At 40.7% G+C, this 15,280-nt stretch overlaps 1 protein-coding gene across 7 annotated transcripts in view; it reads left to right on the forward strand.

Moving 5' to 3' along the window:
- Positions 1–15,280, forward strand: part of MRC1 (mannose receptor C-type 1) — a 168,958-nt gene that overhangs the window by 20,410 nt on the left and 133,268 nt on the right. The gene's annotated exons all lie outside the window — the stretch shown is intronic.

Below are 15,280 nucleotides of genomic sequence, written 5' to 3' on the forward strand. Positions count from 1 at the left end.
TGGCCACAGGGCATGTGCCCCCTGGGTGGAAGGAAGTCCAGCATGCATTACTTTATAATAAGCAACGAAAATTTAAGGCCCTAGCTAGAAATTAAAGAGTTAGGTCATGGATTTTTGGTATCTAAATTTTCTTGCATAGGATTGAAGAGAGTGACAAGTTGTGGAGCTGATGGCCAGAGAGCCTTTTAAGTCGTGTATACATTAGTAGTGGGACACCAGTTTGCGCAGACTCTGTTGTTTCAGGTGGAGTCGGTGTTGTAAAGGCTGCTTCCTATGAACTCACAAACTCTTCTTGAAATCACTCATTGGCACGTCTGCCCGTGCTAGGTCACTCCTGTCACTGCTGGTGCCTGGGAAGCTTTGGAAAACCTTGAGTCCCCGCCACCTTCGCGGGGTCCTAGAGGCTGGGCGAGCTCACACCGCGCATGCGCATGTTCTGTGGCGGCCACAGTCGCGGAAGGTACCCAGGCTGCACTGCCAGGAATTCCAAATGCCTGCCGAAGCTTCTCATCTTGCTTCAAGGGCTGTCTTTAGGACCCTGAGGCTGAGGGCTATCTGAGTGGTAGACCTCATGCAGGACTCGCAAGATTTCCTGTGATGTGAGAGGATTGAGAGTATGGGAGAGGTGGGGTCAGGGGGGAGGGGTTATTATTCAGCCTAGCTTTGATGGTTGGGCTTCCTTCCCTTAATGCACATTCCGCTCTCCCCCCAACCCCCACCAGAATGCCCATGGTGCCCTCATGCTTATAGAACTCCGTACCAGGAGTTCCACCTACCGTTTATGCAGCAAATTTTTATGGAGGATCTGGTCCATACCAGGCATTCCACTAGGTGCTGGGGGTACAGTGGTGGGGTGAGAGGGAGAGGTGGTGAAAGCAGACAGAGCCCCCTGTGCATGGAGCTCACCATCTAGTGGGGCTTCCCCGATGGCTCATTAGGTAAAGAATCCAACTGCCAGTGCAGGAGACCGGGGTTCCAGCCCTGGGTCAGGAAGATCCCCTGGTGGAGAAAATGGCAACCCACTCCAGTATTCTTGTCTGAAAAATTCCGTGGATCGAGGAGCCTGTTTGGCTACAGTCCATGGGATCGCAAAAAGTCAGATGTGGTCGAGCATGCATGCACAGTCTAGTGGGTGCAATAGCAGGTTTCTAAAACTACACTAACAAATACATATAGTTAAAGCTAAGTGTTCTGAATGCAAGGAATCAGGCTCATTCCGTGTGTCTGTTTTTTGTTACCCAGAATGGGCTCAGGCTGGGTTTCTAGCTATGGCCTATATCCAAGCACTTAACTAGTAGAGGAATATCAAAGCATTTCAAAAATCTAGAATTATTTAATATTTATTGTATATTATATGGCTTCCCAAGTGGCACTAGTGGTAAAGAATCTGTCTGCCAATGCCAGAGACTCTAGAGGCTCAGCCTGGATCCCTGGGTTGGAAAGATCCTCTGGAGCAAGAAATCGCAATCCATGCCAGTATTCTTGCCTGGGAAACCCCATGGACAGAGGAGCCTGGTGGGCTACAGCCAATGGGATTGCAAAGAGTTGGACATGACTGAAAGCACACACAGACACACACGTGCACAGTGCATATTAATATATGATTATGTTAATTATTAGCATAATTAATATACTTAATCATTATAGTATATAATATTTTATACTTTATATATTAAATGTAGAAAATAATTTTTCTATTTATATATTGTTAATTAAATTACATTCTCTGATCTAAACACCTATCAAAGAGAAGGACTAGAATATCTCAAATGAAAAACTGATCACAATCTTAAAAAATGGAGTTTAAAAAAATCAATAATCTTATGTGTTTAGCAGTTCTTGTCCAGTGTTACATGAGTGTATAGAGGGAAAGATAGTCTTTACCAAGCCTTCTTCCTGCTGTGTCCTCAGACAAAAGAATTCTCTTAGAATTTCACATTGCCTAAAATTAAGAAATTATACATTTATTAATATTTCTTCTCAGATTTGTGCAATGTCTAGCAGGGAACTGAAAGTGAATTGAGGGCATTGAATTTACTGGATCCAATGCCTTTTAAAGAAAAAGTTGTCACCATGTCTCACTGCTGAGAATGTATGCCCATGAGGTTCTGCAGAACTGATGATGGATTGAATTCATTATTATTATTATTTTATGAAAACTTGTATACAGTTTTGAGCAGAGAGATAGTAGTGTGCTGGTCAGTATTTAAACTCTCTCCAGATTGAGTAGGGGTAAAAGTCCTTATGGATAGCATTTGCCAGTTTTTCTAGTGTGAGTACTCTCATCATGACCAACTTCCAGATACCAAGGTGGTATCGCTGATCACTGATCACAGAATTGAGAAGTGGTACATACTACAGGCTCTTGTCAGCTGGTGCAAGCTGTCTCTGCCTGCGTAGTGTATATCCATGCAGTAGTTTTTTTCTTTGTGACGTGGACAGGCAAATCTAAGAATTAAAGAATCAGGCTGTATAGTGTGACACTCTGTCTCCAACTTTTTGACCTCTCCTGATATATGGGGTGCTGGGTTGCAGTGTAACTATAACCAAAGTTGAACAAACTGTAATCACTGTTTCCTGCATTCTATTTTCTATTCTCTTCTAATTCATTTCAAACAATAGATGGTTTAGCAATGGCTACCTGTTACTTATTTAACACATAAGTAACTGTTTCTCTGTGTCAGGCACTACTTTAAATGCTTTACAAACACTGATTCAATTCATCATAATCACGCTGGGAGGTTGGTGGTGGGTTTCATCATTTATTTCTTGGCAGTGATGGTACTTGTCTTCCAACCTCAGACATGCTTCTCAAAGGAAACTGTGTCAGTGAGTTTAGTCAGTTGTTTAGTCAGTAGTTTAGTCAGTGAGTTTAGTCAATTGTTGTTCAGTCCCTAAGTCACGTCCAACTCTTTGCAACCCTATGGACTGCAGTACACCAGGCTTCCCTGTCCTTCACTATCTCCCAGAGTTTGTTCAAACTCATGTCCGTTGAATTAATGATGCCATACAACCATGTCATCCTCTGCCTCCCCCTTCTCCTGCCCTCAATCTTTCCCAGCATTAGGGTGTTTTCCAATGAGTTGGCTCTTCACATCAGGTAGCCAAAGTATTGGAGCTTTAGCATCAGTCCTTCCAATGACTACTCAGGGTTGATTTCCTTTAGGATTGACTGGTTTGGAGAGGGTCAAAATAACAGTGGTTATAATCTGTATTTTAAACACTTAGACATATTAAAGTGTTTATTTTAGATGCTGTATATTTTATTATTTTTTTATTCTCTTAAAGCACTATGACTAAAAGTTCTTTGTGTGTTTCATATATTTTTAAAAAATCTTCCATAAGGCTATGGCTTTTCTTCTTTTCCAGATTTTTTTCCCCTCATCATGTTATATCTAAATTATTAGCATTTTGCTTTCTCTAGAGCATTTTTGTCTCAGGGCAAAATTAACTTTGGAAACTGTTCATCAAGACCTGTCATACTTTTTCTGACCAAGTCTTTATTTATTTATTTATTTTTAGATTAATTAATTAATTAATTTTACTTTACAATATTGTATTGGTTTTGCCATACGTTGACTTGAATCTGCCATGGGTGTACATGTGTTCCCCATCCTGAACCCCCCTCCCACCTTCCTCCCCATCCCATCCCTCTGGGTCATCCCAGTGCACCAGCTCGGAGCATCCTGTATCACACATCAAACCTGGACTGGCGATTCATTTCACATATGATAATTTACATGTTTCAATGCCACTCTCCCATATCATCCCACCCTCACTCTTTCCCACAGAGTCCAAAAGACTGTTCAATACATCTGTGTCTCTCTTGCTGTCTCGCATACAGGGTTATTGTTACCATCTTTCTAAATTCCATATATATGCGTTAGTATATTGTATTGGTGTTTTTCTTTCTGGCTTACTTCACTCTGTATAATAGGCTCCAGTTTCATCCACCTCATTAGAACTGATTCACATGTATTCTTTTTAACGGCTGAGTAATATTCCATGGTGTATATGTACCACAGCTTCCTCATCCATTTGTCTGCTGATGGGCATCTAGGTTGCTTCCATGTCCTGGCTATTATAAACAGTGCTGTGATGAACATTGGGGTGCACATGTCTCTTTCAATTCTGGTTTCCTTGGTGTGTATGCCCAGAAGTGGGATTGCTGGGTCATATGGCAGTTCTATTCCCAGTATTTTTAAGGAATCTCCACACTGTTCTCCATAGTGGCTGTACTAGCTTGCATTCCCACCAACAGTGTAAGAGGGTTCCCTTTTCTCCACACCCTCTCCAGCATTTATTGCTTGTAGACTTTTGGATAGCAGCCATTCTGACTGGTGTGAAATGGTACCCCATTGTGGTTTTGATTTGCATTTCTCTGATAATGAGTGATGTTGATCATCTTTTCATGTGTTTTTTAGCCATCTGTATGTCTTCTTAGGAGAAATGTCTGTTTAGTTATTTGGCCCACTTTTTAATTGGGTCGTTTATTTTTCTGGAATTGAGCTCCAGGAGTTGCTTGTATATTTTTGAGATTAATCCTTTGTCTATTGCTTCGTTTGCTATTATTTTCTCCCATTCTGAAGGCTGTCTTTTTACCTCGCTTATAGTTTCCTTTGTTGTGCAGAAGCTTTTAATTTTAATTAGGTCCTATTTGTTTATTTTTGGTTTTATTTCCAATATTTTGGGAGGTGGGTCATAGAGGATCCTGCTGTGCTGACCAAGTCTTTAATTTCATCTTCTGGTTGCTGTGAGTTGAGTAACAATCTAATGGGGCATTGGCTGCCTTGACAGCCTCAACAGCTTCTTTGCTGAATCCTCAAGTCACCTTTCCTTCCCTCCAATGTCCTCATCTTCAGTGAATTTAGAATCAAGTCCACAGAATTTATCATGGCCAATAAGCTCTCCATTAGCTGGCTCTACCACAGGCAATGTGGTCTAATGGTTAGATGTTTGAGTTTCACGCTCCATCCTTCTCCTTACTTGCTGTGTGACCCTGGAAACAACTCTTAGTCTCTCCCTACTTCAGTTTGTTTATCTTTAAAATGGGAAAATAGGAGACTTACCCAGTGGTCCAGGGGTTAAGACTCCCCCTTCCAATACAGGGGATGTGGGTTCAATCCCTGCTTGGGGCACTAAGATCCCACATGCCTCATGGCCAAAAACTATAAAACAGAAGTAATATTGTAACAAACTCAATAAAGACTTTAAAAATGGTGCACATAAAAAAAAATCTTTAAAGAAAATAAATTTAAAAATAAAATGGGAAAATAGTAGTAGCTACATCATAGAGGTTTATTATTATTGAACCTTTGTTGATTTACAATATTGTGTTAGTTTCAAGTGTACAGCAAAGTGATTCAGTTATATATCAATATATTGATATGTATATATTCAGATTCTTTTCTGTTATGGGTTATTACAAGGTGTTGAATATAGTTCTCAGTATTATGCAGTAAATCCTTGTTGTTTCTCTGTTTCACATGTAGCAGTGTGTATCTGTTAATCCCGTATACCTAATTTACCCCTCTCTCCACTGTCCCCTTTCGTAACCACAGCATACAGTTTTTATAAGGATTAAGTGAATGGATGCATAGAAAGGACTAACACAGTTCCTCGTATATAGAAAACACTGCATAAACCATAGCTTCTCTCCTCTTCTCTGTCTGCTTCCCCCTCCTCACACTCTCCTTTCAGTTCACGTTAGCTGAAGGATCTTTTTTTGGGGGAGGGGGGATTTGTGCTGGGTCTTCGTGACAGCACGCAGGCTTCTCTAGTTGTGGTGCACAGGCTTCGTTGCCCCGCAGCATGTGCGACCTTAATTCCCCGACTAGGGATCGAAATCGTGACCCCTGTGCCCTGCATTGGAAGGCGGATTCTTAACCATTGGACCACCAGGAAAGTCCCTTTAGCCGAAAGATATTTGCACCTGCTCTCTCTACCACTTGAAAAATTCTTTCTCCATTCTTCACATAATCTATTCCTATGTAGTCTTTAGGTCTCTGCTTAACTGTCAATCTGCCCTGGCGGCTCAGAAGGTAAAGCGTCTGCCTACAATGCGGGAGACCAGGGTTCAATCCCTGGGTCAGGAAGATCTCCTGGAGAAGGAAATGGCAACCCTCTCCAATATTCTTGCCTGGAAAATCCCATGGACAGAGGAGCCTTGTAGGCTACAGTCCATGGGGTCGCAAAGAGTCAGACACGACTGAGTGACTTCACTTTCGCTTTAACTGTCACTTCGGAGATGAGCTGTGCTTGAATGCCAGTCTAATTCAGACTATCTGGTGTAGCCTCTCCTCATAGAACTTACCTTCCTTTGAAAGCCCTGCCGCAGTTTATTCTTCTGTGCTTGTTGATGTGATGTCAGGAGACAGGGTGATGAAGGCGGGCACGTTACCTGCTGCACTGTTCTCAAAACCCAGTCTGAGCTTGGAACAGCACTCTGCAGTTTGTCTGATCACAGCAGACAGCTTGGTTGCCCAGTTGTTTTAGCCCTTAACGAACATCAGGAGCAGGTTTTTGGCCACACTATGAGGTGATCTTAGTTCCCTGACCAGGGATTGAACCTGTGTCCCTTGCAGTGGAAGCATGGAATCTTAACCACTGGACCACCTGGGAATTCCCATGAGGAGCAGTTTTGAAGTTGCTGTTTGCAGAGGCAGTATTGGCGCCTCTTCCCTGCCAGTGGCATGACCTAGCACTTGCCTGCTGTTGGCACTTGATCCCAGCCCCCATTTTCCTTTAAAAAGGCTGTTTTACCCAGAAGCTAAGATTTCCCTTTTACAAGTTGACTTTACAGAATGAAATTTTGGAATGAATATAAATATTGATTTCTTTTAAAATGTGCAATCTTAGTAGCAGCCTCATTCCTGCCTTGTTTTTAGCTGCCCTTCCTTATGATCCTTCTCTCTTTCTCTTTTTATTTAAGTAACTTTTCAGTTTAGTTCAGTCACTCAGTCATGTCTGACTCTTTGCAACCGGATGGACTGCAGCACGCCAGGCCTCCCTGTCCATCACCAACTCCCGGAGCTTACTCAAACTCATGTCCATTGAGTCGGTGATGCCATCCAGCCATCTCATCCTCTGTCACTCCCTTCTCCTCCCACCTTCAATCTTTCCCAGCATCAGGGTCTTTTCCAATGAGTTGGTTCTTTGCATCAGGTGGCCAAAGTATTGGAGTTTCAGCTTCAGCATCAATCCTTCCAATGAATGTTCACTGGAGTCTTCTCCAACACCACAGTTCAAAAACATCAATTCTTTGGTGTTCAGCTTTCTTTATAGTCCAGCTCTCATATCCATACATGGCTACTGGAAAAACCATAGCCTTGACTAGACGGACCTCTGTTGGTAAAGTGATGTCTCTGCTTTTTAATATGCTATCTAGGTTGGTCATAGCTTTTCTTCCAAGGAGCAAGCATCTTTTAATTTCATGGCTTCAGTCACCATCCGCAGTGATTTTTGAGTCCCCAAAAGTAAAGTCTGTCACTGTTTCCATTGTTTCCCCATCTATTTGCCATGAAGTGATGTGACTGGATGCCATGATCTTAGTTTTCTGAATGTTGAGCTTTAAGCCAACTTTTTCACTCTTCTCTTTCACTTTCATCAAGAGGCTCTTTAGTTCTTCTTCACTTTCTGCCATGGGGTGCTGTCATCTGTGTATCTGAGGTTATTGATATTTCTTCTGGCAATCTCGATTCCAGCTTGTGTTAATTCCTACAATAACATGAGTAGAGAAAATAAAGAAAATTAAGAGAAAAATAACTTTTTTATCTTTCTCTTTCTCTTTGCAAGAGGAATACATGCTCACTGTAGAGAAATCCTCCCTCCTGATTTGTTATATTGTACTTACATTTTCCCTGGAAGTGATCAAAAAAGTTTTGGGGTAAAAGTTAGAGGTAGAAATACATCACTAAAAAGAAATAATAAAGTAAAAGAGGTATGTTACCTACTTAAACATTTTTTCTGTTATCAAAATTGCATTTCTTTAATTATATAGCATGCACAGTGAGGACAAAAAATTTTGGTGACTGGCTTTAGCTGTGGGGAACTACACAGAATGGCTATTTGTGCTTTTTACAGAGAATGTGAGCCTTTAAGGAAGTGAACAGATTGTTCTTTGTGTTTATATCTTTTACAGATTTTGCACAAATAAATATAGTTTCCCCCAAACAGAACCCTGACAATTAACAGCAACAATAAAAAGAATTCCACTGTGAGTGGAAATTTTAAAAAATACTTATTTGGAGGGAAAGTGATCACGGAGTCTAAGGAAACAGTAACGAATACAGGAATGTTTACATGACTGGAGGATAAATTTGCTGGTCTGTTCTAATGACCAGATGGTTTCTTGACATCCTCAACTCTGCCCTCCCCTTTGAGAGGCCAGCAGAGCTTTCCAGCTCATAGTTATAGTGCTTCTTACTTGGTAAGAGAACTAGTCCCTTAAGCTAGTCCCCAAATCTAAACTAGTCCCTAATGAGATATGGATAAATGGGAGGCTTCCAGGCCTGGTTTTACCAAATAGACATGGATTAAGGCCTTCTCCTTTCATTAAAAATGAACCCTACCTAAAAATTCATTGCTCAAGACTTATGGACACGGCTGGGGAGTTGAGGGGGAGGAGGAGAGGGTGGGAGGTAAGGAGAGAGTAACATGGAAACGTATATTGCCATGTGTAAAATAGACAGCCAATGGGAATTTGCTGTATGGCTCTGGGGAACTGGAACTGGGGCTTGGTAACAGCCTAGAGGGGTGGGATGAGCGGGAAGTGGGAGGGAGGTTCAAGTGGGAAGGGACATGGGTAAACCTATGGCTGATTCATGTTGACGTTTGATAGAAACCAATACTATAAAGCAATTATCCTTCAATTAAAAATAAATAGATTAAAAAAAGAATTTATTGTTCAAACCAACAGCTCTTATCCTCAGATATTATGACTCTCACTGTTTAAAAACTGTTAATGTGTCACTTCTTAGATGGCACTTCCTGGCCTTGAAACAATGCTGAATTTGCAGTCATTCGCAAGAGCCTGGATTATATGCTGTGTTCTTCATATTGACAAAGGAATTGGGTTTTCACTTGAACACTTTTATCTACTAAGAGAGGTGAAGGAGTGTGCTCTAAGACACAACACACTCTATATTTTCTACATTAGCTTTTTTTGGTAAAATAAGAGATACAATTGATGTAAGTGAGCATCTGAGTTTTAAAAGATGATTTTATGATTATTAAAATAACTTGAAAAAAGAGAAGTTAGAAAAATAAGTGTATTTTTCTCTCTGAGTGTAATTTATCAAAATGATTCCTTACTCTGTCTGACTTCATTAACTATGATAACTTCTAGGTCCATCCACATTGCTGCAAATGGCCTTATTTCATTTTTTAAAATTTATTTTTATGGCTGAGTAGTGTTCTATTGTCATATGGTCTCACTTATATGTGAAATCTAATTTTAAAAAATGACACAGAGCTTCCCTGGTGGTTCAGTGGTAAAGAATCTGCCTGCTAATTCAGGAGACATGGGATCGATCCCTCGTCCGGAAAGATTCCACAGGCCACAGAGCAACTAAGCCCATGCATCACAACTATCAAGCCTGTGCTCTAGAGTCCAGGAGCTGCAACTGTTGAGCCCACTGCTGAAGCCTGCACACCCTAGAGCCTGTGTTCTGCAACAAAAAGAGCCACTGCAGTGAGACGACCACTCACCACAACTAGAGGGTAGCCCCTACCTGCTGCAACCAAAGAAAAGCCTGTGCAGCAGCAAAGACCCAGCTCGGCCAAAAATAAATAAAATTTTTTTTTTAATGACAGAAATGAACTTATTACAGAACAGAAACAGACTCACAGATTTCGAAATCAGACTTATGGTTATCAAAGGGGAAACATGGCAGGAAGGGATAAATTGGGAAATTGCAATTTACATGTACATACTACTATATATAAAATAGATAACTAAAAAGGACCTACTGTAATAGCACAGGGAACTCTACTCAATATTTTGTAATAACTTACATGGGAAAGAATCTGAAAAAGAGGAGCTTGGCAGGCCATAGTCCATGGGGTCACAAGAGTCAGATACGAATGAGGGACTCAGTCAATCACCATCAGTTCAGTTCAGTTCAGTCACTCAGTCGTGTCCAACTCTTTGTGACCCCATGAACTGCAACATGCCAGGCCTCCCTGTCCATTACCAACTCCCAAGGAGTTCACCCAAACTCACATCCATTGAGTCGTTGATGCCGTCCAGCCATCCCATCCTCTATGAGCCCCTGCTCCTCCTGCCTTCAATCTTTTTCAGCATCAGGGTCTTTTCCAATGAGTCAGCTCTTTGCATCAGGTGGCCAAAGTATTGGCGTTTCAGCTTCAACATCAATCCTTCCAATAAACACCCAGGACTGATCTCCTTTAGGATGGACTGGTTGGATCTCCTTGCAGTCCAAGGGACTCTCAGGAGTCTTCTTCAACACCACAGTTCAAAGGCATCAATTCTTCTGTGCTCAGCTTTCTTCACTGTCCAACTGTCACATTCATACATGACTACTGGAAAAACCATAGCCTTGATTAGATGGACCTTTGTTGACAAAGTAATGTCTCTGCTTTTTAATATGCTGTCTAGGTTGGTCATAACTTTTCTTCCAAGGAGTAAGCGTCTTTTAATTTCATGGCTGCAATCACCATCTGCAGTGATTTTGGAGCCCCCAAAAAACAAAGTCAGCCACTGTTTCCCCATCTATTTGCCATGAAGTGATGGGACTGGATGCCATGGTCTTAGTTTTCAGACTGTTGAGCTTTAAGCCAACTTTTTCAGTCTCCTCTTTCACTTTCATCAAGAGGCTTTTTAGTTCTTCTTCACTTTCTGCCATCAGGGTGGTGTCATCTGCATATCTGAGGTTATTGATATTTCTCCTGGCAATCTTGATTCCAGCTTGTGCTTCATCCAGCCCAGCGTTTCTCATGATGTACTCTGCATACAAGTTAAATAAGCAAGGTTGACAATATAGAGACTTGATGTACTCCTTTCCCAATTTAGAACCAGTCTGTTGTTCCATGTCCAGTTTTAACTGTTGCTTCTTGACCTGGATACAGGTTTCTCAAGAGTCAGGTCAGGTGGTCTGGTATTCCCATCTCCTTCAGAATTTTCCACAGTTTATTGTGATCCACACAGTCAAAGGCTTTGGCATAGTCAATAAAGCAGAAATATATGTTTTTCTGGAACTCTCTTGCTTTTTCAATGTTCTAGTGGATGTTGGCACTTTGATCTCTGGTTGCTCTGCCTTTTCTAAAACCAGCTTGAACATCTGGAAGTTCACAGTTCACGTACTGCTGAAGCCTGGCTTAGAGACTTTTGAGCATTACTTTACTAGCATGTGAGATGAGTGCAATGGTGCAGTAGTTTGAGAATTCTTTGGCATTGCCTTTCTTTGGGAGTGGAATGAAAACTGACCTTTTCCAGTCCTGTGGCCACTGCTGAGATTTCCAAATTTGCTGGCATATTGAGTGCAGCACTTTCAGAACATCATCTTTTAGAATTTGAAATAGCTCAACTGAAATTCCATCACCTCCACTAGCTTTGTTCATGGTGATGCTTCCTAAGGCCCACTTGACTTCACATTCCAGGATGTCTGGCTCTAGATGAGTGATCACCCCATTGTGATTATCTGGGTTGTGAAGATGTTTTTTGTACAGTTCTTCTGTATATTCTTGTCACCTCTTGATATCTTCTGCTTCTGTTAGGTCCATACCATTTCTGTCCTTTATTGAGCCCATCTTTGTATGAAATATTCCCTTGGTATCTCTAATTTTCTTGAAGAGATCTCTAGTCTTTCCCATTCTATTGTTTTCCTCTATTTCTTTGCATTGATTGCTGAGGAAGGCTTTCTTATCTCTCCTTGCTATTCTTTGGAACTCTGCATTCAAATGGGTATATCTTTCCTTTTCTTCTTTGCTTTTCACTTCTCTTCTTTTCATAGCTATTTGTAAGGCCTCCTCAGACAGCCATTTTGCCTTTTTGTATTTCTTTTTCTTGGAGATGGTCTTGATCCCTGTCTCCTGTACAGTGTCACAAACCTCCATCCATAGTTCATCAGGCACTCTATCAGATCTAGTCCCTTAAATCTATTTCTCACTTCCACTGTATAATTGTAAGAGATTTGATTTAGGTCATAACTCAATGGTCTAGTGGTTTTCCCCACTTTCTTCAATTTAAGTCTGAATTTGGCAATAAGGAGTTTGTGATCTGAGCCACAGTCAGCTCCTGGTCTTGTTTTTGCTGACTGTATAGAGCTTCTCCATCTTTGGCTGCAAAGAATATAATCAATCTGATTTCAGTGTTGGCCATTTGGTGATGTCCATGTGTAGAGTATTCGCTTGTGTTGTTGGAAGTGGGTGTTTTCTATGACCAGTGCGTTCTCTTGGCAAAACTCTATTAGCCTTTGCCCTGCTTCATTCTGTACTCCAAGACCAAATTTGCCTGTTACTCCAGGGTGTTTCTTGACTTCCTACTTTTGCATTCCAGTCCACTATAATGAAAAGGACATCTTTCTTGGGTGTTAGTTCTAGAAGGTCTTCAGGTCTTCATAGAACTGTTCAACTTCAGCTTCTTTAGCGTTACTGGTCAGTGCATAGACTTGGATTACCATGATATTGAATGGTTTGCCTTGGAAACGAACAGAGATCATTCTGTCATTTTTGACATTGCATCCAAATATTGCATTTTGGACTCTTTTGTTGACTATGGTGGCTACTCCATTTCTTCTAAGGGATTCCTGCCTATAGTAGTAGATATAATGGTCATCTGAGTTAAATTCACCCATTCCAGTCCATCTTAGTTTGCTGATTCCTAGAATGTCGACGTTCACTCTTGCCATCTCTTGTTTGACCACTTCCAATTTGCCTTGATTCATGGACCTAACATTCCAGGTTCCTATGCAATATTGCTCTTTACAGCATCGGACCATCACCAGTCACATCCACAACTGGATGTTGTTTTTGCTTTGGCTCCATCCCTTCATTCCTTCTGGAGTTATTTCTCCACTGATCTCCAGTAGCATATTGGGCACCTACCAACCTGGGGACTTCATCTTTCAGTGTCATTGCCTTTTCATACTGTTCATGGGGTTCTAAAGGCTAGACTACTGAAGTGGTTTGCCATTCCCTTCTCCAGTGGACCACATTCTGTCAGACCTCTCCACCATGACCTGTCCGTCTTCGGTGGCCCCACGCGGCATGGCTTAGTTTCATTGAGTTAGACAAGCTGTGGTCCTTGTGATCAGATTGGCTAGTTGTCTGTGATTGTGGTTTCAGTCTGTCTGCCCTCTGATGCCCTCTCAGTGCCTACCAGCTTACTTGGTTTTCTCTTACCTTGGACATGGGGTATCTCTTCACAGCTGCTCCAGCAAAGCGCAGCCGCTGCTCCTTTCCTTGGACTTGGGGTAGGTCCTCTTGACTGCCACCCCGACCTTGGATGCAGGGTAGCTCAATCACCATATATTTATATATATCTGAATCACTTTGCTATGTACCTGAAACTAACGTAACATTGTAAGCCAACTATATTCTAATAAAAAAATGATTCTTACTGATGCTACTGTGACATCTTAAGTTTGATAAGAGAGTTTCTAAGGATCATGAGTCCTAACACTTATGACTAATTCATACCAGAAGGAAACAATATCTCATCAAGAATTTATTTTTTTAATTAATAAATTTACTCAATTCATACTTACAATATTAACATAATTAATTGTATAGACAGAAAACTGAAGTTTGTTCTTTACATAACTCCTGCTTATAGTCATCAAGCCCTTTGTTAGTCACTAATCATAATAACTTATTTGTTTTAACCAGCCCAGGTTGGATGCACGAGACAAGTGCTCGGGCCTGGTGCACTGGGAAGACCCAGAGGGATCGGGTGGAGAGGGAGGTGGGAGAGGGGACCGGGATGGGGAATACATGTAAATCCATGGCTAATTCATTTCAATGTATGACAAAAACCACTGCAATGTTGTAAAGTAATTAGCCTCCAACTAATATAAATAAATGGAAAAAACAAATAAATAAATAAAAATTAAAAAAAAAAGTTTTCACTTCTGCTCAGTACATTTCAACAAATTTTATTGCCTTTGTGTCTTTAACCTTTAGACTTCCGTCTAATGACTCCCTTTAAATTTTATCTTATCAAGGAATGTGGCAGCTTAGCATGTTGTTGGCTGAGTAAACTGTGTCAAGAGCTGAGAAATTCTTAGCAGTGAAAATGGTGCCTAAATGGTTAAATGTTTGGAAAATAATATTCTGTTCCTTTCACAGAAAAATCCTATCATCAGCAGTAAGTTCTGAGATCTGAGATTCCTTCATAATCACAACCTTAATACCCATGTGTATATGGAGAGACACATACATTCACTTTCTTTCTCACACACACACACATACACACACACACTTACTCTTGTGATGCTGATGAGGAACACCCTACTCATTAAGATGACTGACTTGTTGATCAGCCACAGCTTCATGGTCACAAATGAGATACTTGTCTAAACAATCACACTGACTAGTTCAAAAATGTCGGGGGAAAGGACAGCTTAAAAATCTTGGATTCAGAATGTTACCCTTCACTAAGACTCTCTCATGCTCAAAAAAGACCCTCTTAGCACCAAACTCTAAACCTGGAGATTTGGGTTGTAGTCATTCCTGTAGGCTTCTTATAAAGTGACAAGATTGAACCATTGAACTTTTGATTCATTTGATTTTATGATATGTGTATGGTTTATAATTAGCACTTGATGTATTGCTTCTAGAAAGTGATAAAGTTAAGAGATTGTCAATTGGGGTCAAACAAGTCTGGGTGTAAATTCCAGCTCTGCTCATTCCTAACTGTGTATTTGACATTCAGGTGTCATTTTATCTCTTAGACTCCAGTTTCCATATTTTATCAACTGGGATGGTAATCCCTATTTCTCAACTTTTTTCTGAGGATTAAATGAGTCAATGTGTGAAAGTGCTTACTTAGCTCAGTAATCAGTAATGGGTATTATTTTGAAATGGTAAGAATGACTTAGGATCCATACCTCGGGAAATACAAAGACACAAAGAGCATTCTCTGCCTCTACATTATTTGGCATTGTGCTATCAATTGCTATCTTGAAGTTCCATGTGTGACACAGACCTCAAATAAAATATCACTTGTATTTCATTCTCAAGTTTAAATAAAATTTTAAATTTAAATAAAAATTTAAATATTTCACTTTAAGTAAAAATTTGAGAATTTTATGTTTAAATA

This window comes from Odocoileus virginianus, chromosome 9, assembly GCF_023699985.2.
Source record: "Odocoileus virginianus isolate 20LAN1187 ecotype Illinois chromosome 9, Ovbor_1.2, whole genome shotgun sequence".
Taxonomy (NCBI): domain Eukaryota; kingdom Metazoa; phylum Chordata; class Mammalia; order Artiodactyla; family Cervidae; genus Odocoileus; species Odocoileus virginianus.